A 26,614-nucleotide genomic window follows, 5' to 3' on the forward strand; every position below is an offset into this window, starting at 1 on the left:
TTAGAATATAGTTTTAATATTAATTTAATTTTTTGATTAAACATTTATAAAGTTTTCTGAATCAAAAATTAAATTTCTTATAATGTATTTGAATAAAAATAAAAAAAATCTGATTTAAATCAAAAAAATCCGATTTAATTTTAAAAAAATCACAAACCCTGATTTAAATAGACTGTACTTTTGTATCAGCTGCAAATTAACTTTGAAGTTATTTATAACTAGAATAGTCTTCTGGAGTTAAATTCTGTGGAAGGTGTAAAAATGATATTAGTACTTCCAAAAAATAAAAATAAGAAAAAATGCATTTGCTCTGAAAAGAAAAAATTACCTCCCCAAAACAAATTATATGCCCCAAAAATTTAATAACTTTCTCTAATATTGCAGAAGTATCGAAAATTGCAAATGCCATCCAAAATCTTAATTTTAACTATAATATGTTGTAGGCCAAAAATGGACCATATGCCATTGAAATTTATAATGCCTTTACAATTGTGGATAATCTTTTTAAGTTTATGAAGTAACTGTTGCTGCATTTAATGATTGCGCCTAATATTTGTCATATGGTATATTGAACCATTCAAAAAACTTCATTAATTATCAATTATAAATTAAAAATATTTCTGAAAAGAGTTTAGTTAAAATAATATAACCAAATATCTTTATATATATATATATGTATATATATAAATGTATATATATATATAAACAAAATAAATAAATACAAGAAAACGCGAAGAAAGTTAAGAAAAACAATAAGTTTCATTTATTGCACATAAGCTGCAAGTAAACAGAACTCATTATATATATATATATATATATATATATATATATATATATATATATATATATATATATATATATATATATATATATATATATATATATATATATATATATATATATATATATATATATATATATATATATATATAAAGCTATTAAAGCTAATTAAAAGATCATAATTGAAATTACAACATTTATTCAAATATTCTAAATTCTTTTGTTGCGAAAAGAAGGAAAAAAAATATGTTAAGCAAATTTCAAATGATAATTATGAAAACAAAAATACATTTAAGTTTTGAAAAAATATGTTGTTTTTTTTTAGCTCATCATTTGTTCTAACTAATTTTGTTTTTAAATCAAAACTATCTGGGGGACACAAAACAAAGTGTATTCATAACTTATCTAAACATGTTTAGATAAATTATTTTGACTTTTTCTCAATTAATAATATTAGTAAAAGTCATAAACTTGTTCTTTCATTTTAAAATTTTATATTATATTTACTGACTATGTTCTTATTGTTAAACAATATCATTCTTATTTTAATATTGTTTGAAATCTGACAAAATAGAAACAACATATGTAATTGCATTATAAAATTAAAACATATTAAACGCATTAAAGGTTTTTTAAATAATTAAAATATTACTGTCCCTTATTCAGTAATAACTTTCCCTTTTAATTGTATTTTAGGTTGGTACTGTAATTAAAAAACAGTAGTTTTTCCTATTAGTTGTAAAGCTATTTTTTTTTAAAATTAAACTCTTGATATAGTTTATAAAAATAAGTTATTATAGTTTGTACAAAATTTTTTTTTCCTGCTCACTTGCAATTTATTGAAAGATGGCTGGGGGGACAGTAATTACCCTCAATAAAGTAACACATAGAGTTTTTAACTATAAGTATAACTTATATACCATAAAGGAAATGTTAACCTTTAATATTCTTTAGTGAGAAATGTTATTTCTAACCTAAGACAGGGTGCGCAGCATCTTTAAAAAATGCTTAAAGGTGCTTATTTTTGACTTACAGTTTTTAAATGACCTTAAAAGTGCTTTTTTTTTCAGGGTTTGTAAAAAGTGCTTAATTTTCTTTCTTTTAAAAAGTTTTTTTTTTTTTCATTGCCGTATAGATTGTCATTTTAAATTATAAAAAAATGTGTGATTTTCATGATTTTCTCTGCAATATTTATCAGAAACTAGTTATTTTATCACGATTATGTAAAGTTTTTAATTTTTTTAAAAAAATTTATTGATTTTTTGTTTATAAATAATTATAAGCAAATATATAAATAATTATAATAATTTTTTGTAAAATTTTATTAATAAACTTTAAAAATAGAAAAAAGTAATTTTTATTACTGCACTAATCATAATTATGATTTTTTTTTAAAGTGATTAAAAAAATTTTTTTGAGTGCCTGAAAAGTACTTAAAAGGTGCTTTTTTTGTTGTAAAATCTGGCTATGCACCCTACCAGGAGTTTTATTCTATTCATCTAAAGCCACCAATATAGTTTTGTTTGCCACTTTATGTATTTGAAATACACAAATATTGCATTCAAAATGATGTGTAAAACAAAATATACTAATTATTCAAAGAATATGTATGTTATGTAAACAGTCATACTAAATCATATTATATGTGTCTATTTATCCTTTAAATATAGTAAAGTATTTAAAAGTTCATTTTTGTGACAGTCATGACATTTCACTTGCGTTTTATTTTCTTGAAAATATAATTTAAATACAAAATGTGACATATTGTTTTTAATCATTTGGAAGAGCAGTTTAACATGAAATAATAATAATTAAAAAAAAGGAAAGAAATAATGTTACTTTAGCATATAAAACAATTGAGAAAATGACCCTTTACCTACACCTTCAATTTCTGACATCTATGAATTTGATGATGCTAGTATTTAAATATGGTTTTGCTAGCATTATAAACTATTAATACAAGCATGATTTAACCCTTCTACTGAGATTTCTTCAGTTCCTTCAAATTTACTTATTTTGATTGTTATAATAGAATTAAAAAAAAAATTCTTGTCATTTTGAATCCTGTTAATTAGATTTCATTATTTTATAGGCATACTAACTTTTATTACAATACGTCAATATGACATTTTTATGAAATAGTACAGTAATGTAATACATTTAAATAAATATGTTTATCAAAACCAAATTACAGGGAAACTTTAAATCTTAGTTTAAATAGCATAAATATCGAATTATTTTTTATTCTACTGCCTTGAAATCATTCCGAATATTTATTTATTCACTGTGATTGTAATTATTGATAAACTTGCTAGTGCTTAAATCTATATTTAAAAAATTGTAATTAAAGCTAAAGAATTAAAATATTTGTCTTCTAAAATCTTAAGTAATATCTCAGTACCTGAAACATAGACAAAATGGAATCTTAATTTCAAACTCTGCTTAATTTCTTTTAACACAGTACAATTTTGATATCCTAATTTTCTGGGTACAAGAAAAAGAATTGAAGTGCCTCAATTACAAATAAAATTAGTTAAATTTAATATGGTATTATAACTTGGTATATTATAACTAGGTAATGCCTCTATTATCAAAATAACTTCCTTTTCTTGTTATGCATCCTACAAAATGTATATCATACATATAAAAAGAAAATTAATTTATGAAAACCATTTATTCAATTAAAATTTGCATTATCACATTCATGAAAGCTTTTGTTTAATAGTCTTATATAGTTTGCTTTAGAAAAACATGAGATTGAAACTTAAATTTATGAAAATGCTTTTTAAACTACGTATACCCTCTAGATACCCCCACCCAATATCCTACTCAGCCACTATTAAAATAATTACTTCTATTTTCTATAATTTTGAGCACGAATAAATTTTATAAGAAATTGAATATTCTAATGTTTTGATATTTAACAATAAATCATTTTATTAAGAAATGTGCAAAATTTTAAGTTAGTGAATTTGTATGATTTAAAATAAATTCCTCTCAAAAAAATTGTTTGCATATATGCATTATGTAATGCTTAAAAATTAAATGTTTAATTTTTATCTGATAAAAACGTTTAAGAATTGTCCTATGTTTCATTAATAAAGTGTGTGGAAACATAAAAGCTACTGCTGTGTACTTTCTATTCTTAAGTAATTCGGAAAATAAAAATAGTATATTTTATTATTCTTTTTTGAAGACCTTTAATATATTTAAGTAGAGCAAATTATATATTTTTAGTTTACCGTATGTCTATTTTAAAATTAGTCTTTCATATGTCTGCTGTTCCAGAAAATCTCCTTATTTTTTCTTTAATTTCTCCTTGGTCCACTACAAAACCTCTATTGTATCACATTCTGTTTTTCTATGTTTAAATATATTTTTTCTCTATTATTTTCAAGTAAGATAATCGTTCATATCATTATAAATAAAATATTAAGAAAATGTTCCAATATAATAACTCCCTATTTTACTCGTAAAATAAGCTTATTTTGGGAAAAAGATCGACCTTTAAAGGAAATGGGTGCAATCATAGGGGATTTCTCTTTAAGTTTGTTTGAACATTGACTAACCCTAAATTTTTATTTGAAAAACTTTTTGTTAGACTTCTAAACTTAAATATCCGTATTTAAGCACTAACTTAAGTGGATAGTTTTTATTCAGTAAGGATTTATGTCAGATATTCTAAAATCTTTTAAATGATTGGTTAATTTTATTTTTTTCATATATGTAACATTGTTTATTTTTTTAATTAAAGTCTATCAAAAACAGGTGAGTTTCTGTATAAAGCAATAACAGTCTGTATACATGGTGCTCAGAAAAGTTCAAGTCCCAGTGCACTCTTTGTTTCAAACTTTTGTTTTCAACTTTTGTTACAACTTTTGTTTTCAAACAGCTGCAGCTATTTAAAGGTGTCTGTAGTTGTTGGAGTGTCTATGTATTGTAAAATAGTTACGTACTACATGATTATATTATCTAAAATGCCAACTGCAGATTTGTGTTCCTATCCTGATAGCGGTATGAGATATGGGAAAAAGTAATGATGATGATAATAATAATTTTTAAAAATTTGTACATTTGAAAGAATACAAAAGAGAAACTCTTTGAGTACTTAAAATGATCATAGTACTGTAAAGATTGCTGAAAAAAATATAGTAAAAACCAAACATAAAGAAAAAAAAATTTATTATAAAGAAATATTATCTTACTTACTTACTTATCCTCTACGTGCCTTTGGGCACTTAAGGCCTCTAGCATATCCCTCCAACGCCTCCTGTCTCTAGCAATAGATCTTGCTTCCTCCCAGCTAGATATTCTACATTATTTTAATTTGTTCAAAAACATGCGCTGGATGGTAAGTCTGGGTCTTCCTCTTGTTCTTTTACCATCAAGGGCTCATGTAAGCGCAAAAGATGTAATTTTTTCTTTGGGCATTCTAAGGATATGTCCAAGCCAGCTCCATCTTTGTTTTTTAATTTCATCTTCAATTGTTTTTATTTTAGCTTTCTTTAATAGATTTTGATTTGATACTTTGTAAGGCCAGAAAATTTTAAAAATAAATCTTAAACATTTGTTTTGAAAGGTTTCTAATTTTTGTATTTCGATCTTAGTCTGTTTCCAGGTTTCTGCGCCATATAATAGTACTGCTCTAGCAATAGCTATGTAAACAACTATTTTTGTCGTTATTTCAATATTTGACTCTCTCCAAAATTTATGTAATCCCTTAAAACATGTCCTTACTTTGATTATTCTCTGTCTAATATCTTCACTACTTCCACCTTTTTTATCTACAATAGAATCAAAATAGCTAAATGACTCTATGTCATCTATTTCGTGATTTTCGATTTTAATTTTGTCATTTTTCTTTTGATTTATTCTCATTACTTTAGTTTTCTTCTTGTTTATGAATATTTGTTGTATCTGTCTGTTTTAAACTGGAGGTTTGTACATTTGGATGAAATAAGTACAATGTCATCAGCAAAATCAAGGTCTTCTGAAGTAGTTGTGAAATTCCACCTTATTCCTCTTTTTTCATCTTTCAAGCTGTTTCGCATAATCCAGTCTATCACCAGTATAAATAAAAATCCTGATAAAACACATTCCTGTCTCACGCCAGTTTTTACCAAAAATAATTCAGTTAATTCTCCATTTACTTCTTATACATGCTTTGCTGTTATCATACATATCTTTGATTATGTTAATATATTTCTCTGGTATATTATAAAGTGGTAAAATTTCCCATAATTTCTCTCTCTTAACTGAATCAAAGGCTATACTGAAATCAATAAAGTTTAAATATAAAGAGGTGTTAAATTCTAAGCTTTGCTCAATGATATTTCTAAGTGTGAAGATTTGTTGCATTGTTCCATTTCCACTGCGGAAACCTGCTTGTTCTTCTCTTAAAATTCCATAAATTTCATGTTTTAGTCTATTCAAAATTATCCTTCTAAATATTTTTCCCGGTATGGAAAGTAGGCTAATGCCCCTCCAATTTTCGCATTTTGTTAGATCGCCTTTCTTGGGAATTTTCACTATTACTGCTTCTTTCCATTGTTCTGGTATTTCATTTCTCCAGATTTCATTGAAGAGCTTTTGCAACTGTCTGCCTTTGCAAAATCTGCCTTAAGCGTCTCTGCCACGATTCCATCTCTCCCTGCAGCCTTCTTTGGTTTTGTGGCCCTCGGGGCATTCTGTACCTCATCCAGCGAGATATCTTCCAAAGAAAAATCTACAGTAGATGCTACATTTAATGTAACATTTGGGAGTTGCTCAGAATTTTCAACATGGTGTGCGTTAGGCGTATCTTCAAAAGATTCTCTCCATCTTTCTTCGATCATCTTATCCGTAGTAAGTAACTTATGGTTTTTTTTTCTCATATTGCACATTGCAAATTTCATTTATTTCCTTTTATTTGTTTCACTTTCTGATAGAAAGTACTTATTTGTCCTTTATGCGTTGCATCTTGAGCTTCAGTAGCAAGGTCTGTGAAATATTTCCTTTTGTCTTTTCTGGCTGACTTTTTTACTTCACTATCAATTTGACTATATTGCTGTCTATACCGATTAAATAATCTTTCAGACTTTGTATTTTCCATCTGTATTTTCTTTTTCCTTCTGTTTTCAATTAGTATTAATGCTTCTCCCGTGATCCATTCTTTGCTTTTCCTTCCTTTCTTTTTACCCAACACTTTTTCTGCTACATCGCAATAAATGTTTTTGATATGTTCCCAAGTCTCTTCAACTTTTTCTTTTACCTCATTTTCTGATTGCTGAGTGTTGCTATGATTTTTTTCTTCCTTTAACAGCTCAAATCTGTTTTTCAACTCAATTGAAAATTCTTGTCTGCACTCTTTGGCTTTTAACTTAGCAATGTCATAGCATATTCTTTTATGTCCCGTCTTTGATGATTTTCTTAATTTTAGTTTTATTATTGCTGGAATCAAGTAGTGATCTGATCCAACGTCGGCACCTCTCATCGCTCTTACGTCTCTTAGTGAGCTCCTGAACTTGTTATTAATTGCAATATGATCGATTTGATTTTTTGCTCTTCCGTCTAGTGTGGTCCATGTACATTTATGTATCTCTCTATGCTTGAATCTACTCCCACCTATGTTCAGACTATTTAGTTCGCACAGGGAAACAAACCGTTCTCCATTTTCGTTCTTCTCGCCCGGTGATTCGTTTCCCATGGAGGTTTCATCATCACTTATCCGTTTTCCAACCTCAGCATTGAGGTCTCCCATAAGAATTATCATGTCATGTTTTGGAACTCGATTTAAAATACATTGTAGTTGATCATAAAATGTCTCCTTTTCCTCCTCATCAGCATCATTCGTTTGTGCATACACTTGAATAATTGATAGTTTAATGTATTTTGAATAAAATCGTGCTCTTAAAATTCTATCATTGATTGGTTCCCATTCCAAGAGACTCTTCGCTGTTTCTTTATTAATGATTAGCGCCACGCCTCTTTCGTGCTTTTCTTCAGCTCCTGAGTACAAAATGATTTGTTCATTTCCAGTTTTAGGCTTGCCAAAACCTGTCCATCTTAGTTCTGATATTTCCAAGATATCCAAATGGTATCTATCCATTTCTATTGACACCTGTCTGCTTTTTCCACATTGGTGCATAGTTCTTACATTTCAAGCACCAATTCGTAACTTGTTTTTAGGTTTCATCAATGACTTCTTCCGCTTCAAAGGCTCCAAATGGCTTTCCCTTCGACACTTCATAGGCGTGATTTCCTCATTCCAGGTTAGATAACTGTCATTTGGAATTTCACAAGTCATTGCTTCCGCTAAGAGAATTTGGCCCGATATGCTTTTGGTTTCTGTAGTCAGGGATGTTTTACGGGGTAGAGGGACTAGCCCTACGCCCAACCCTCCTCCTTTATCCAGGCTTGGGTCTGGCGCTCGAAATAGCCGAAGCTATCCATATGGCGGAGTTAATATTGTCTTAGTAAGTCATAAAAAGTTGCATAATATGTAAGCTGGAAGATGTGGAGGGAACTTAAGCATTATCTAGCAAATGAAGTATGGATTAATAATTTTTTTATGCCAAATAGAATTAAATCAAAACCTCAATGAATAGGATAAACAATTTAGCAAAGCCTGATGTATATTAATTAGTTTTTTTTATTTAAATATTAATTTAAAAGTTTTTACAGGTAAAACTTCTAGTTTTGTATTCTTGACTCTTTTTTTAAAAAAAATCACATTTAGACTAAAGCAAGATGCAAAAAATAATATCTCACGTGTTTAAATGGCAATTTTGAACTCACAAATGGGTAGAATTGTATTTTTTGTTCTAAATTTTAAAATCTATTTTTTGGGATTGTCTTTTTTGACCTTCAAAATCACTTCTCTAGACCGCTATGCATTAAGAAGTGTAAATCAAAAAACATAAAGCGTTAAAAACTCTTGTCTTCTGCTGAACACATTTTGGACTGTTTGGATTTCTTTTGAGAAATTTTTTATTTTTTTATATATTTTTTATATATATATCATTATTGACTTTTTGAATATCTTCAAATTTTGGTCTAACTCTAACAACTTGGTTTGGATTTAGAGCAACTATTTTAATTATTTATTTTCTTTTGATCATGTTCAATTTAGAGTTAATGTGACATATGAGACAATACCTCACTTTCCCAGACAGCAGTGTCAGATGCTTAAATATTTATAAGTCTAAATTTGCATTGTTTTTTTATTTTTTTTATTAAACAGCAATAACTTCTAAACTTTTAGTTCCGTTGATTAGGATTTGATTTCTTTTTTTCGATTTAACATGAACAAATTCATCAGAATCACTACCTCCTTTGTCTAGATAGCAAAATTTCAGTTTTGCACCACTCTGACTTCTTCTGTAGATTTAAGATAGTGGCAAAGCTAACATCAAATATCTGCATTTGGCTTAAAATAAGAGTTTTGTAAGAATTAAATGGTTTCCTCTAAATATTTTCATGTTCACCTATTTTGAAAGAATGTTCCTAGGTCCTTAGCTTTGTTCCCTAGTTTTACTAGTTCCCTAGTTTTATGAGAAAACGAGTTAATATTATGTAAGTACTTATTTTTCCATCCAAACATAAAAGTTATTTTGAATTTCATTAGCTATGGTCTGATCCTTATAATTAATATCACTAGAAAAAGAAATTCTATATTTATATAAATGAATGTCTATGGGTCTTTTAGAGATTCATAAATCAGCCGTCCGAAAGCAATGACATTTGGCATATCAATAATTTGGAGCACAAAGAAGATCACTGCCATTATTCAAACCATCTATGACGAACTGTTCAAGCAGAATGAGTAAAAAAAGCGAAATGGAATTTTCTGATTGGTAAAGCATTACCCATTGTTTTAAATTTAGTTTTCGATAAGTGAATTTTTCAAATATTTTACAGATGACCTCATTAGTGATATTTATTAGCTTATAGGTTTAATTGTTAAAAAAAAAGAACGTAAGCTTATTGCTAGTACATTAATATTTAATTATTGTTTATAACTGCTTTGTCAGATAAATTCGATGAACATTAATGGTAGCATTTTATTTATTTATTTTAATTTTGCAACTTGATAACTATTCGAATTTTATTCTTGTTTCCTGATATTAGTTAAGTTTCTTTTTTTAAGGTAGAAAAAACACTATTACATTTAAATACGAATTTCATGTTAAATTTTATCTCCAAGGCCTGTGAACAGTTCTTTCTTGGTTTGAGTGTTGTGGGGAGCATTGAATATAGCTTTGGTGGCTGATAAAAAGCTGGAAAATTTTTAAAATTTTGTTATTAAATTTTTATGAAAAAAAAATTTTCTTGCCAGACACTGAAAAAATTGCTGTTATTATAATTTGGGTCCGTTAACGCACCCTTCACAAAATATCTTTTTATAAAAACGGACCCTTCACAAATTTGTTTATCTTCATTATTATTTTGTTAATCGAATAAACCCTTTCCAGGGCAGAAAACAAGAAAGATGGATGTAAACGAATTAAGTTTTGTCTTCGGCAGACGATTCTTCCGTTATTCGTCCGAAATTAATATTCTGCGTTCAGCAGTATAGGCTAAATACCAAATATTTGTATGTTGCATCTCTAATTTAGAAGCAGCAATTGTTGTTTATTTTTTAAAATTTAATTTTTTTAATTACAATTTTACAGTGTTGAGCATAATCTTGTATGTCTATACAATTTAAAAACTTCTTGAAAAAAAATTTTTTTTTGCAATAACGGACCCTATTTGCACAAATTCATAAAAGCTGACCCTGGTTGAAAGAATGTGAGTAATTTTTTCACAATTTCACGAAAAACGGACCTTTCACAAAATGTCTGGACAGACCCCTGGTTATAAATGTTTGATTGCCTGGTAATTAAACTCAAAAACATCAGATAGTGGGATTCTCCAGAAATATGTTTTATTAAAAAGATTTTTTACTTCTGAAGGTTATATTTATATTTTTGTTTAAATTTGTATTTATATGTTTCTGTCATTCATTATCTTATGTTTCTCAGCAGGTGAGCGGCACTGATTCGTTTCCAGTATTTGAATCCCAGCCCTTCATCTTCTCCTCCTCCTTCTTCTTCCAGTTCTTCTCAATGTCTTCCTCTGTATCCACACCTCCAGCCAGAGTCAGAAGTAAGTTATTTATTTGTCTGTTATTATTTTTTTTATTCTAAAGGACTTTTCTTATTCTAATTTAGAAAAAAATTGTTTTTACTTGATTTTTTTTTCTTTTTTTCTTTTAATTTTAAATCACAAATTATTATATTACAATTAATTTCACGAATCTTTGGTGGTCAGCCAACAATTGCGATTCAGTATTCAACTAAATTAAAGAGTACTTTTACACTAAATTAATTTATACATTCTATGAGATATTAATCATTAATTTTAATGATGAGGAAAAGCAAACATTTTCTTTTTGAAGTAACAAACTTTTTACATTCTTTATTGTTTTATGACACATTTTCAGTTACATAAAAAAGTTTAACTGAGTTGCCTTAAGTATAGTGGATGAATTAAGAAAGAACCACTCTGAATAGCTTTACATGACATACATAAACATACTTTCTTTTAATAAACATACCTTTTTTTCGATATACTCTAATTTTCAATCCCTAGAATATAGGGTCTTAAAACGTGAAAGGAGTTTTTAAAAAAAATCTTAGTGAAATAAAAAATTCCAATGATAAATCTGTATTTTTTTTTAACAGAACAAAATTTTAACCTTGATTAAATGTTTCGCCCAGGGCTACTTAAATCCTTAGTTGTAGGGTACAAATTTTTGTTGCTGTGTTAGTCAGTTACTTGTTTGCTAAAAATTACTTATGTAGAAAAGTTTTAACTAATAATTTTTTTTATAACAGAAAAACTTGACTGATAGTTTTTGTTTTCTTAGAATTAAGAAGGAACTTCAAAAACCTATTTTTTCAAAATAGATGCAAATAAATGTAAAATTTGTCTCAAGGATTAATTTAAAAAGGAAAAAAAACTCTTAAAATATTTTTGTTTATTATTAATTTTTTGAGTGATCAAAATGCAAGTGAGCAATGCAAGTTATTAAAATTGCCTTCCTTCCTTTTTATTCAAAATGAACATTATAGAACTTATATAATAAATTTAAAATTTCTTATTTACTGTTTCACTCAGCATGAAACCATCAAACAGTACAATAAAGAGCTTTATTTATGTGTTAAGTTTTTTAATAAGTTTTCAGTCAGTAGCAGTAATGCATAATTATTTAATTAAAAAAAGAACATTATAAAAATGTCTTACTAATTTAAGCGGATCTATTTCAATATTTGGAATTTTAACAAAAGTGAAAAAATACTCTTAATTATTAGTTAAGTAAAAAAATCATTTTATAATTTTTATATATTTGTCTCTGTCTGGTGTATACCATCTACGTAAATTTTTTTTAAACTGCTAATACTGTAAGGAGGGAAAGCAAATATTAAACTATTACCAAGTTTATATATGATTGTAATATGCTTGGATGTGATCAAAGTTATTTATTTATTTAATGATTGATTATTCTACACAATTTTATTCTGTACATATCAGCAACAAATTTTTTTTTTGATTCTCTCTGAAGTAGATAAAAGAATTAATTTAAATTATTCATGGTCCATCTAACAAAAGGGCTTAGGTTATGTTACTTACTAATAGCTTAAAATGACTGTTTTTTAGAACTTCTATGCTAATATGTCATTTTCCTGGCATTCAAAATGTGGTGAATTTCTATTTTATTTTTTTCTTGAGAAAATGTCAATAAACTACACTGCTATCTGTAAGATATTAATAAATGTAACTAAATAAATATGCAAAAAAACATGTTTTAATTGTGTTGAAAACTTTAAATTTGAAGAAATTTTTTGGTCTGAATTGTCATGTTTCCTAAGAATCACCCATATACCACCTACGTCATAAGCTACTAATTTTACTAAAACTGCTCATTTATATTAAGCAATAATGTTCCTTTGAAGAGTTTTTTTCGTGGGGAAACTTATTATCCCAGAGGGTTTCTCTTTAAGCTGGAATGGTCATTAATTCTAATGTTGGGTAATTGATTTTCAGCAATTTTTGTCAGAAGAAATTTCTCTTGTGCATAATATTTTTTATTCTAATTATGGGATTGCTAACCTATAGAATTAATTAAGTAGTAAGAAAAAGTTAATTTTGAGAGTTTATGTATAGTAATTTTATATTCAATTTGTCAAGCTTTATGGACATTACTTATTTTTTATGAAAATAAAAAGTACATCATAAATGTAATTTTTTTATTACTTTTGATGAATAATTTTAATGTAATCAGGGGTGAGATTTTTCCGCTTTTTAGCTGATTTCCGCTTTTTTCACTTTTATCTCTTGAATTTCAGCTTTTTTTTTTATCAAAAATTCAGATTTTTCTAAAAATTTCACTTTTTTTTATAAGTATTCCGCTTTTTCAGAAAATTCACCCATTTTCAAAGAGAAACAGAAAATTCAAACTACATAGCTACCAATCCTTTCTCATTTTTACTTATTTTAGCTATTTTCTCCCCTTTTACTCGCAGCAGATAAGATTTTCCGAATTTTTTACCCGCCCTCCAGATAGATCCGATTTTTGTAGTTCAAACGAGGCTGTTTCTGACAAGCCTTTTAGAGGTCCCAAGCCTGGAATCTGCCACTATCTCGATTCTTATTCACACGATTTTAATATGAAACATAGCTTTTCATATTTGCGTGTTGAGATTCTTATTCACGCGATTTGAATATTGTACGTTCTGATTCGTATTTACGCCTTTTTAAAAACCTATGAAGCGATTCGTATTCACGCAAGTTTAAAATTCAATGTCTTGATTTGCTCATGCTGTTTATAATATCAAACATTGATTTTCATTTATACGTGATTTTAAAGTAAGGCATTGGGATTCGCATTCACGCATTCTAAAAATTATGCATCATAATTCTTATTTATGCAATCTAAAAATTACGCATCATGATTCGTATTTACGCGATCTAAAAATTAGGAATCGGGATTTGTATTTACGCGTTTTAAAAATTCTATATCCCAGTTTGTATTTTGTCATTTTCAAAATCGTATATCTAGTTTTATATTCATGTGATTTCAAAATCCATAATTGTTATTCATGTTCACGCAATTTTAAGATCAACTCTCGCGATTCTTGTAAGAAGTAAATTTTTTTTGAAAATTAGTTACTATAAAGGTGACTGTTTTTCTAACGACGATTATTAGTATGTATATGTATACAACATCAGAGAAACTGGAAGGGAATATATTCAAAACTTACATTCTGTGCTTGCAAAGAAGAAAAAATAGGATTTGTCACAAGATGTTTGAAAATGGACTAACGACTAAATATAGCAAACATAAAAGATATAGGAAACAAAAGCAATAACTTAAAAAGGCATTCAATTTATTTTTTTTTTGTTGGAAAAAGAGTTAATTAACTCATTATCAAAATTTTATTTATAATTGCTGTTATCTATGCTATAAAATGCAAAGTCTTATTAAATAAAAGACAATTATTTAAACAGTTGCTGAATGTCATGAAATTTTTCAAACTAAAATACCAATTTTTGTATGTTAAGGGGTTACTATATATTTCTACTTCACTGTTATTGATATGTTTCAAAGGGCTGTAGTTAGATTAGACTATAACATGAACATAATGATTTGGTCCATTGTTAAAGTTTTTTTTTCCCAATATAATTTAAAAAGTAATATTACTGATATATTTGCTATAAATCACATAACAGTATTTATTAAAAGATTAATGTATATTCTCAGTAGTTTTAATTTGCTAAACCAAGTAGTTTTTCAAGTAATAATTGTCTCTTATGTGAACTGAGGAAAAATATAATTTCCAGCTTTATTTTTTCAATTGGTAATTTTTATTTTTACTAAATGTTAAGTATCAATGTAGTCGTTTTTATAATAATAGATTAGTACGCAATTGTATGTCAACACATTATTTATTACCTTAAACTGTCTGGAATTTATTATTAAAGGGCTGCGCTTGCGTAAAATTTACTATCGTGGAGATTCAGCTTTTTTGCCTTTTGGCTAATCTCATCCCTGTGTAATTCAACTGTTTAAATTATTTTGAAACAATTTAAAATTTTTCTTAATAGAAAAAGGGGTAATCACATGCTATTTTTAATTTTTAAAAAAATATATCATTCTATATAAATATTTTACATCACAACATCTACAATAACAATCTCTTATTTTAATTCCCATCTAAAAGTGTCTATTTATCAGGGTGGCCATCCACCTGGAAAACCTTGAAAACCTGGAATTATCAGGCAATTTTTTTATACTGGAAAAATCAGGGAAATTTGGATAAAAACCTGGAAAAATCAGGCAATTTTAAAGGAAAGCTGGAAATTTTTTCTTTCATAATATTTTTAATTTCACTAATTTAAATTATTTACTAATTTTCTTAATTTAAATTATTTAATTCATTATACCCAATCTTTTTAGACAGAAATGTATCTCCAAACAGTTGAAACATCATCTACTTAACGATACTTTGCTTGCATCAAAATTTGCTCCATTACAGCTCTGCTAAACTAGAATGCCACATAAAATTAAATTTTCCCACTGTTGCTAAACGAATGTAGAAACCTTTGACCGCTATAGGACTGTGCAATTTAGGAGAGATTGTGATGGAGGTGGAAGAAGGGATTAGGATAATAGCTTCTGTTATTAAATTCTGTCCTTGGGCTGAATCCATTTACGGCTCAAGTTTATTCCGATGCTTTCGTGGTAATTTTTTTCCATTTTGACAAAATGTTTTTGTATTTTTAACTTTATAAAATTCTCCAAAAATTGGTTGGTTATAATTTAATAATAATAGATTTTATATCCCACTCTTTTTCTGAAAGTTTTTGTATTCCCATTCAAAGAAATCTGTGAATTATTTTTTCTCAGCAAACCAACCAATCACACATTTTTTTTTTTTACAATCGCTAACAGCAATGTCGACAAATTGTTGCATTAATGCTAATTTTTTCTATTTCATTTTAATCTTTTATAACATACTTTAATTTGAGAAAAATAGGTTTTTTTAAGAACTAACTATATATTAATATTTAATTTTACTCTTTTGTTGGTCAATATATGATTTTTGATTCAAAATTTTGTACCAAAGCATTAAAAAACAAATAAAAAATCTTGCCATATTGTCAAAATAAATAATTTTTTTCAAGATGATATGTTAAAAAAATAACATTTTGAATAAAATATTTTATAATATAGACACTTTTCTTGTACACACATCCTACACTTTATAAGAAAAAAGAAACAAAAACCTGGAAATTTTAGGATTTTTATCTGGAAAAATCAGGGAAATTTGAAATCTGATTTGAGTGACCACCCTGTAGCATTCTAATGGCATGTGAACTCTTAAAATTAGAATAATTTTCACCTTTTTCCACCACTACATTTAAATATTTTTGAAGTCGGATAAAGAATTTATCTTGCTCAAAATTATATTTCTTGATCCTATAAAAATTCTATTTCAATTTAAAATTTGGGCTTTAGTTTGCTTCCAATGTATTTTGTTCAAAACTCAAAAATTGAAATGTTATGTAATAGGTACTAAATATACTAGTGTAGGTTCAAAGTATTATATTAATATATATTTGTTATTTATTAATACTGTACCTATACTGAGCAGTTTTAATACTGATACTGTGAAAATGAGTGTCTTATAGCTCCTAGAAAGAACAAAATATGTACGAGAGAAAAATTACTTGACAGTGGCAAATATCGACTATCGTGAGTCGGCTGCAAGCAGTTGATGCCAAGTTATGCAGAATGCAGTTAATCTTTATTCTGATAGGATGATCTACAAAAAAATGTGTTTTACTTTTAATTTTATAACTTTAAACCACCAGAGAGGGGAGCAAATAATAAATAAAGTTATTCAGTACTGCTTTATTGAATATTTTCTTTTTATTCACCTTGTATCAAAATGGTTATAGTATACATATTGTAATGTTAGATTTTTCATTCCTAAATTTTTTAAATTTTCTCTATGGGTACAGTTTTTTATTTTCTTAGAAAGGCAAGATATATACATATATAAATGTTCATAAAAGATTATGTTATACAAATGTTCATAAAAGATTATGTTTATTTTAAAGCTAACAAGGCCTGATTTTATAAATTTGTCACAAACTGTCATTATCATTCTTTGTCATAAATCATGTATAAATTCGAAAAATACAGTTTTTGTAAGTTCTTTTGAAGTTAATATTAGTGTGCCTCTAATAACATATGAAAATGTAAGTTTTTTTTCGTATAAATTTAAGCAAATTCTAAATTTATTCCAATTTTTCAAATTTAGAATACATATTATTTTATTTTTATTTAGTATTTCAAAGTCTTATTAGTCAAATAATGTTTATTTCATTAAATACTATTAAATTAGGCATTTGAAAAACTTAAAATAAAATAATTCAAGCATAAATAGTTTGAAGACAAACAATTTAGTATTATGGATGATAATTATTGTGGAAACATGGATTCATGCTTGAAATCTAATATCTTAGATGTACTAAAGAATAAAGCACAAAAAATTTCAGAATTTTATGTTGAAATGTGCATGTTTTTTACACCTTTACTGATACATTTTGCTTTACAACCCTGGAGGTGTTTGCTTGACAAAATGTTGACTATGATACACACCATTTAAAAAGAATTTCCTTAGCATAGGTTTTACCTTATCTACAAGATATTCCTTTTTTTCTTACTTTGCATTTTATAATCTCTCTTTTTTTGTGGGTCAATGTAGATTTTTTATGATCTTACAAAAATATATATATAATTTTTTTCATGGAAGTATATGATAAAGTAACTCTCTTTGGTAATTTGGCACTAAAGCATTCTTCTTAGATCTAAAAATCATTGCTCTTCTTAACTTTATAAATCTGTAATTTTTTTTTATTTGCAAATTTTATGAATGAAAATTTTCATTGTTTTATTTTCTTTTATTTTAAATTTGATCAAGTAATGCTTTGTAAAATAAAAACATGTGTAATAGCTAAAATGCCTCTCGACGTACTTTCACAAAGAAGATTATAAAGTTGACCACAGCCTTACACTCTAAAAGAATTTACAATTATATGCAGTTGTGAAGTCGAAATTCAGGTGTGGTTGGAAGTTGTATGGTATAATTGACTAATTGAAGGTAGTGATGAAAAGCAGGATAATGAAAAATGAAGTTGAAGATGAAAACTAAATCATAAATTATAATAAAACTTTTATTTAGTAGTATTTGTAGAGCTCAAGTTACAAAAATCATATTTTATCAATAAGACTTTAAGTTAAATAAATTTTGCACAATATTAATAAAGACAGGCCATAGGAGTTAAATCTCCCATGACCTACTTAATGAAAAGCTAAATTAAAAAGTAATTGAATTGTTCCCCACAGACAGTTAGAATCATGAGAAGAGATCCAAGGTTGGTGATTTATCGAAAAATAACATAGCCAAAAATAAAGCCAGTCCCCCATAATCAATATTAGGTTTGAGAAATACCTTGGCAGTCACAAATCGCCAGCAAGACTGTGAGAATTACTATGACTGTGTAACTGGAACATATTTGTGATAAGAATTTTAAGAATAAAGAGTTATAAATAAAATTAAAAAATTCTATTAAGCGCAACAGTGAATTAATGAGACTGCATTATTATTGAAATAAAAAGTTAGCCGTTACATTGATCAGTGAGAAAAGAATAAAATATTTTATGTTCGCTATTTATAAAAATTAACTAATTGATTTAATTTAATTATAATTTGATTAAGAATGAGTAAAAAAGCAAGTTTAAGAAATTAAAGAAATTTTAAAAGCTAGAAGATCTGTAATGTCCATTGTGGCATCACAACACTAGCTTGCCCTAGTGAATTATCCTGACTATAAAATGGGCAAAAAATTTAAATATTTTAAAAGTTATTCAGCTTTTTTAAAACTGTCAACTTAGAGAAATTTTTCTTAATGAAAATTATTTAAATCGAAGACTTATTCTTAGCCCAGATAATGTAGCATTGGAATAATTGTTCAAGTATTAAAATGTAAAACCAGTTTCCCAAAAGTGACTTTTCTTCATATTGATGCTTTACTTCATTTTCAGAATTAGCATGGATAATAATATTGGCTAAAGAAAGGTCAAACATGAGCGGGCTTTCATGTGTTATAGATGACAGGGAAAACTTGGATTTCTCAGAGAATTTTATTTTAACTCTAAAAACCAGAAATAGTCAGGGAAAGTTACAGTTTTTTATAAAATACCTAGAAAATTCCTACATCATACCTAGAAAAAACCATTCTCAGAATTTTCAATAACAATAATCAGTTATTGAGATTCGAGTTAAGTAATTCTAATGTTTATTACAATTATTTTATAAAATTCTACTTTTAAGTGAAACTTTTCTATGTATCCATTCTCATTCAATTATATGGTTTTGCTCACAAAATCTAATTTTTGACATAACGAATAAAACAAATCAAAGTTTTCTGATAAAAAATTGCATGGTATTGGTATAAATAAAATATTATATGAATTTCCATTGAAATTTATCTGATATACCTGGAAAAATCAGGGAATTTTTTTCTGAAATTGAGTGGCATCTAGGATGACCCAACAGTTGTTGCAAACTCACAGCAGTTATGAAAATAGCTTATTATTCACACAAAAAAAGGAGCTTTATTTCATTTTATGACCGAGTCTATACTTAATCCTATAACTTAATCCTATGGCCAATGACTCTTTGAGATGAATAAAAAAAATAGTGTATCCCTGATGGTTACAAATTATTGTAGCGATTTTAAATCATAAAAAATAAAATCAAAATGCAAAATTATTAAAAATACCTAGAGACATTTTTAATGAGTTTAACAATAAATAAAATATTAAAATTCAAAATTATTATACAAAAAACGGCCAAAATTTTAGCATGTAAAATTATGTACATATACAATTCAATGTACTAAATTTAAATTAAGATTGTAAAATAAATAAAAATTGCATTGTATTATTCTATTTTGATTTCTGTCATTAAAATTCTCAAACTGTCATTACCATTCTTATACAAATTTAAGATGTATGGTAATGATATAGTTTAAGATGTATGGAATTTGTCCTGCAGCATAGCTGCCAACTCTACAGGATTTTGCCATTTTTTTCTGGATGTAATAAAAATTTTCCTGATTTTTGTACATGTTTGAAAATTCTCTGTAATTGAGGGAGTTTTCTAGTTAAAAAAAATCCCTATTAGAATAGAATTTTTATACATTTTATGTCTCACTTGAATATTTAGATAAGTATTATGAATACATAATGAAGTGGGCCTCACTTAGAGTAATCAGTTTAAAGCTTTCCTATCTTTCTTTTTCTTTGTTCTAAAAATTTCAGTTTCTTTTTATTCAGAACACCCCTTTTAAATTATAAAATCTTATAATTATCAATGATTATTAACTTTTCTACTGCTATTTAAAATTATGAGTTAACATGAAACAGAAAGTTTCAAATTCATATAATGTAAATCAAAAATGAAAAATATTGCAGACCATTTATGTATATTAGTGTAATAATGGTTTCGTATTTTGGTGACAATGAAAATCCCTAAAATTCCCTATATGTAAAATATTTAGTATATTCTGCAGGAAACCAAATATTGTTACTTTTATAAAAACTTTTATATATTTTGTACAAAGACTTAAAAAACAAAAATTTACAACAATATTAAAATCAACTCATAAAGGGTAAGGATGTTAATGGCAGCAATAAAAATGGTTCAACTTTATTATTCAATATACCTAAGCAAGATTGTTAAATATTTCCATACAAATATTCTTTTTTCATTCTAAATCAGCTGCTACTAAGAATAAATGTTATTTGAGTTACTAGTGGCCATGAAACTGTTGAATGGTAAAGATGTTAAATGCTGGGAAGTCAAACTTAGTGCAAAAATATTTTTAAAATGCAGTGAAACATAAAGAAGCAACTTAGTTTTAAATTTTTAATATATGTGGTTTTTTTCCATGATCCATTTTAATTTTTATTTAAAGAATGGACAGAGCAAGAAAGACCTTTGAGTATTTATATTTTTTCCTGATTAAAGAAAGGTAGTATGTAGCTCTGTAAAGCACATGCAAATGACGAATAAATACAAACAGAAATTAGATGAAAATACTTCTTTCTGTAGTTTCTGTTAACAGGACAGTAAATCGCACAATTCTAGAAAAGCCGTCCCCAATTTTTTCCGGCTATGGAGCCCTAAATTATTAAATTATCCGGTAATAATTAAAATAAAATACTTTATTTTTATTTTAAACTTTTAATATTTAAAAAGAGAAATAAAAATTTTTCATTTTTTTATTTTTAATAATTTTAGTTTAGGTTTTATGTTCAAGAGTTCAACACTATCTTAGAGATGAATCTAGTCTAGTTGAAAATTTGTTTTTATATTGCTATTAGAAACTGTTTTAAATATTGAAAATAATTATTAGGGAAGCATTTTTCTTTATTAAAAAATTCAGTTGTTTTATTTTTATTTGAAAAGCGCAGTGTGAAATACTATTGTAAATTCTTATAAATGCATTTTCTTTTCATACTTTTTCAAAAAATTAGAAATGAAAACTTTTAAAAAAAGATTTAATTTTTCTAACAACAAAGTTTTTATTTCTAATTTTTTGACTTATTACTATAAATACAATTACAGATTTCAAAAACTTTTTAAAAAGTCTCAACTGTCTAAGCTATTTTGACTCTTCCACGGAACCCTAGGGTTCTGTGGAACGTTAATTGGGAACCGTTGTTCTAGAGTGTGATCCATGTATATATATATATTTGAATTCGCAAATTATTTTTAATGTATTTCAAGATATTTTAATTGAAATCCAGCGTACTGAATCCATGAATTGTATCATTAAGAATGAGATATAAATTAAAATAAATTTCATCCTGAATCAAAACAAAGGTATAATATCTCACATTCATAATAGCCATTGTTGTACTTGAAAATGCTCGTTTTTTATTTTATTTATTTATTTATTTCAAACGGTTGACTGTGAACAATTTCGGTTACGGACAACTTTAGCTAAGATCCTAAAGCATTTGTAGCCTACTGAAGCCTACTTAGTTAAAAGTCTTCACAGTATTGCCCTGATATCTTGTGTTCTGTCATTTTAGATTCAGACTGTGTGATGTCATGATTTTAACTATTTTTTTTTAAAAAAAAAATCATGGAAAGTTCATAGATTTAGGTTGCCAAAATATCTATTTTTTAAAATGTAATCCCCCCCCCCCCCCAATTTCAGAAAGTTCGGATGCTCTGAATATCTGAATTAGTAACAAAATCCCCATTCACAGTCAGATTTCATTTACATATAAAATATTTTTTTTCCCTTTCCTGTTCTTTATAAAATTATGGTGTTCTTTCAAAAACTGAAATAAAGAACATCATTTCTAGAAGGAATTATCTTTCAAACTCCAGTGATTTCAGAATTTTTTTATTTATTATTTTTATTTTATGCTTTTAAGAAGAAATTGAACAGCTTTAAATAACTACATATATCTGACTGTATTTAGTTATTTGCTTTTGTATGTTTTTCAGCTATTTTATTGCTTCAACTCTTTCTTTACTCTGTTTTTTTTCAAGTTTAAAATCAATAAATATGAAAATGCATAGTATAACAGTTTTGGTTATACCTATCATTTCAATTAATGTTGTTATAATGCTTTTTTAAATTTATTGTTGTGTTTTTGTCAGAGAAAATTGTAACTTCGGTAAGTCATGAAAGTTTCTTGGAATTATTCATGGAAAGTCATGGATTTGAAAATCTAAAATGTAGCAGATACCCAGTATATAAAAGATTCTCTTATAGCTAGGCACTATAAAACTTCATTATCATTCTATAATTGTTAAACTGTATTATTAGAAGGTAATAGCAATTTACTTTTTATTGCAGTATATGTATCGAGAACCCTGTAAAGAAGCTAAGTCTGAAAAATCTTCTGAGAAAAGATACAAGAAATAATTATATTAATGTTATTTTTTTCACTTGTTGCAGGATATATATTACTTAAGAAATAAAGAAAAATTTTTAAATTGAGTTTTATTTCTTTCACATTTATTAATCAAAGCTCAGATAAAAGTTATATTATTTACTTAATAATAATTAATTAAAAACAATACAACTAAGCAGTTACTGTTTCTAACTTAAAGTAGTTAAAATTAATTTACAATTAATACAAACTAATCACTGAATAAAGTTGTTATACATGGTTGCTTTTAATCAAGCCCAACACTCTCATAAATTTGTGCTTAAGATATCGAGTAAGATTCACTTCTAAACGACAAACTATTCATATCTGAACTATATCAGTTATATAAGCATGACACTCCTTTGTCCCTTCGCTGACTGATCTAAGATGGTTACACTCCCGCACACTGAAGCCAGTGATGCTTAACTTCGGTGATCTTGATGATAAGCTCTAGTGCTACAACTAATTATTATTAATAGTTGCCTTTGAGGGGTCATTCAGCGAACACTAATTTCTTTTATAATTTCTGGATCAAAAGGGATTGATATTAATACCAAATCAATGGATATGTGTCCAAAATTTTCAAAAACACACGTATGTTAAAAAATATTTTTAAATTTTTTTATTTTGTCCATATCACCCTAGATAGCACTGGTGTCGCTAAAATTAATGATGAAGCAAATAAGATATGATGAAAAAAATCTGTGCACTCTACATTTCATGTCTACTATAGTCTATTTCGGATATTGGCATTGTTCACTTTTGTTTTCTAATTATTATTAAATGCTGCATTTGAGGGGATCCTTTGATAGGCACTTAAATGATTTTTAATTAATTTTTGGTTCGCAAAAGAACTTTGATATTAATACCGAGTCAAAGGACAGGTGTCAAAAATTTCAAAAACAGATAAATATGTTGATTAATAATTATTGAACTATTCTAAAGATTTTTATTTTGTCCATATAATTATTGGTAGTTGAAGCAGGTGTAGCTAAAATCGATAATGTAGCATTTATGATATGAGACTGGTTAAAAAATTTATGTGTTGCCTATATTTAATGTTATAGTCATTGTTTTCCTTGTATTATTTCATTGTTATTAATAGCTGCGATTGAGGGAGACATTTGGCGAGCATCTAATAAAGCATTGTAATTTTTTTTGGTTCACAAGGGAACTTCCATATTAATATTAAATCAAAAGACTGGTCAAAATTTCTTAAACGCATACGCTAAATGATATTTAAAAATTATTTTTATAATTTTATTTTGTACGTGTCGCACTAGATAGTTGACAAAGGTGTTGCTAAAATTGATTATGTTGCAATAATGATATAAGACGGGTTAAAAAAATTTTTAGTAGTCTACATTTAATGTCTACAATTGTGTATTTCGGTTACAGGTACTACTATCATTAGCTTTCTAATTATTATTAATAGCTGCATTTGTAGGGTTCATAATTTTTTGGTTCCCAAGGGAACTTCAGGCAGATTCAAGGGATAAGTGTCAGAATATATGCATATGTTAAAATATATGCATGTTATATATATGTTGTTATATATATGTTAAATATATGCATATGTTAAAATATATGCATATGTTAAAAAAAAAAAATTTTGTCCTCTATATCACAGGTGTTGTTAAAATTGATGATGATGCAAATATGATATGAGGCGGTTATAAATTTTTTTTTCTCAAATTACTCATTTTCAAAAAAATTTCCCTCTTCCCTTAAGATTTTTGTAAGGTAGAGAACATCTTAAAATTCATTTTACAACATGGCGAGACCAATGCACTGCGTATCTTGATATCTATGGGTGAAAGTTATAAGAGAAAGATAGGGATAGAATTTTAGAGGGATAGTTCGTCATAAGTAAAAAGATAGATCATCTTGCCTAGAATTGTGTTTGAACATTTTTATAAAATCGAATATATTTATTAAAATTAAAGAAATTGTAAATCACTCAGAACTAAAACTTTTCTATAATTCAACAGAAATTGCTCAGTGGATTTAGTATTGTTAGAAATGGGTTGATTCCAATAAAATCCACGGGGAGTGAGACGAATTATTGTTAAAAAGGAATCGTCTTTGAGTTGGAACAAAATAAGCGTATTTTTTCCCCTTTCTTGGAATGGATGGGAATAGTGCATGAAGTAAAGCTTATGCTTAATTCGGTGTCAAAGACTTACTAAAGTAAAGTAAAATATTTCAAGAAGGCATCCAAAAGATGATTAGAATGCACATGGGCTTCCATTGTCAATTCAGTTCAATATTAGAAAACTTACAAAAACCTCTTCCATTTATTAAAACTAAAGGTACTTTGAATGCGAGTTTTTCGTCATTGATTAACACCAATGTTCATACCATTTATTCATATATATATACTTCGATATCAAGTCACTGGATATGATTAAAAACGTATACATATGCTAAAAAATATTTAGTAATCATCTATAATTTTTTTTTGTCCAATTCCCCCTAGATTTTCAGCTCAGTTGTCGCTAAAATCGATAATGATGCGATTATAACATTAGAGCATTCTGTTTAGCCTGCACTTAATGTGAACTATTGTCTATTTCGGTTATAGGCCAAGGCCCCATATGAAGAGACCACATCACGTTTTTTCGAAATTAAGTACTCTAATTATATATATGTAGGAAAGAAATGTTCTTTTTTGTAATAGCATATCTACTTTAACAAAAGGGACCTTTTCCCTCTTTCTTAAGCCCGCAGTGGACTGATCGTTAAGACACGGTTCCCAGCAGATCACCGAAGTCAAGCATCACTGACTACGGTCAGTGTGCGGGTGGGTGACCAATTGGATCAGTCTGCGTAGGGACCGAGGGTGTGCGATATTGGTCCTCGTTACACTGTGCTACCGTAAAGTGCTCGACTTCGCGCGCAGGTCGTCGGGATACCGAAGCGGGGGTGCCATCCCCTCCGCAGAGGATCAAAATTGTGATGGCATGTCTTCGGATCATCCTCCGGGATGCTTCCCTGACCGTCGCCAATAGCCCATTGTGCAGCTCTTCTAGTGCGACGTAGATTAACAACTCTTTCTTAAAAGAGCACATGATTGTTAACACTTCTGACATTTTGTTTCCTCCACTGGGGGGAATGGCAGAGTCTAAAATTTTAGTGATGGGGCAAACACACTCACAAAAATACAATTAATTAAAAAAGAAAATTTCCGATCTTTTTTAGCTCATCGTATTTCAATCCGTTGCCTTTCGCACACCTGAAAGTTGCCCAAAGTGCATTCTCGCTAGGTCTTCATTTAATATAACTTGCATAGTTCATGGACTCACGTTCTCTTATGTAGCTATTTATTAACAGAGGACTGCGGATTTCTCATATCTTTCCACGAATTCTTCTAATGCTCTTTTTTGTTCAAACTGAGCTTGGAAGACCAGACCTTGGTTGATATTTACAGCTATGAGTATCCAATAATCGATTTATAGTTCTATATTTAAATTTTCTATTGGAAGATTTTAATTGCTTAAAGATTCTACATGCAGAAAATCAACTATCGAAAAGCTGTTTAGCCATCAACCTTTTCTATTCCATCTTTCTTTAAGCTTATTTTAAGTGTTTTGCGTTAAGCAAAAATCGTCTGCGCTCATAGAAACCACTAATCACAGGAATAGAGAGAGAGAGAAATTGTTTTACAAACGATTGAAATTAATTACTATTTTCTTAGTGTTACAGTATTTAGTAACCACCTTGTCTTATGAATTGTCGCTCCTATGACTTGTGCGCTCTCACGACAAGTAGTGACACGAG

General features: G+C 27.5%; 1 long non-coding RNA gene across 19 annotated transcripts in view; it reads left to right on the forward strand.

Moving 5' to 3' along the window:
- LOC147810060 (uncharacterized) overlaps window positions 1-26,614 on the forward strand; it is a 553,747-nt gene that overhangs the window by 15,723 nt on the left and 511,410 nt on the right. For 6 of the 19 annotated variants that reach the window (XR_015434132.1, XR_015434131.1, XR_015434133.1 and 3 more), the window contains 2 exons: window positions 10,785-10,908; window positions 22,759-22,898. This is a non-coding gene — a long non-coding RNA (uncharacterized LOC147810060). Of the gene's footprint in view, window positions 1-9,466; window positions 9,615-10,784; window positions 10,909-15,262; window positions 15,548-22,758; window positions 22,899-26,614 lie in introns of those variants that run through there. The other 13 variants (XR_015434127.1, XR_015434137.1, XR_015434130.1 and 10 more) reach the window with 6 other exon arrangements.

This window comes from Parasteatoda tepidariorum, chromosome 5 (assembly GCF_982258835.1).
Source record: "Parasteatoda tepidariorum strain Cologne lab strain chromosome 5, Ptep-v5.0, whole genome shotgun sequence".
Classification (NCBI taxonomy): Eukaryota; Metazoa; Arthropoda; class Arachnida; order Araneae; family Theridiidae; genus Parasteatoda; species Parasteatoda tepidariorum.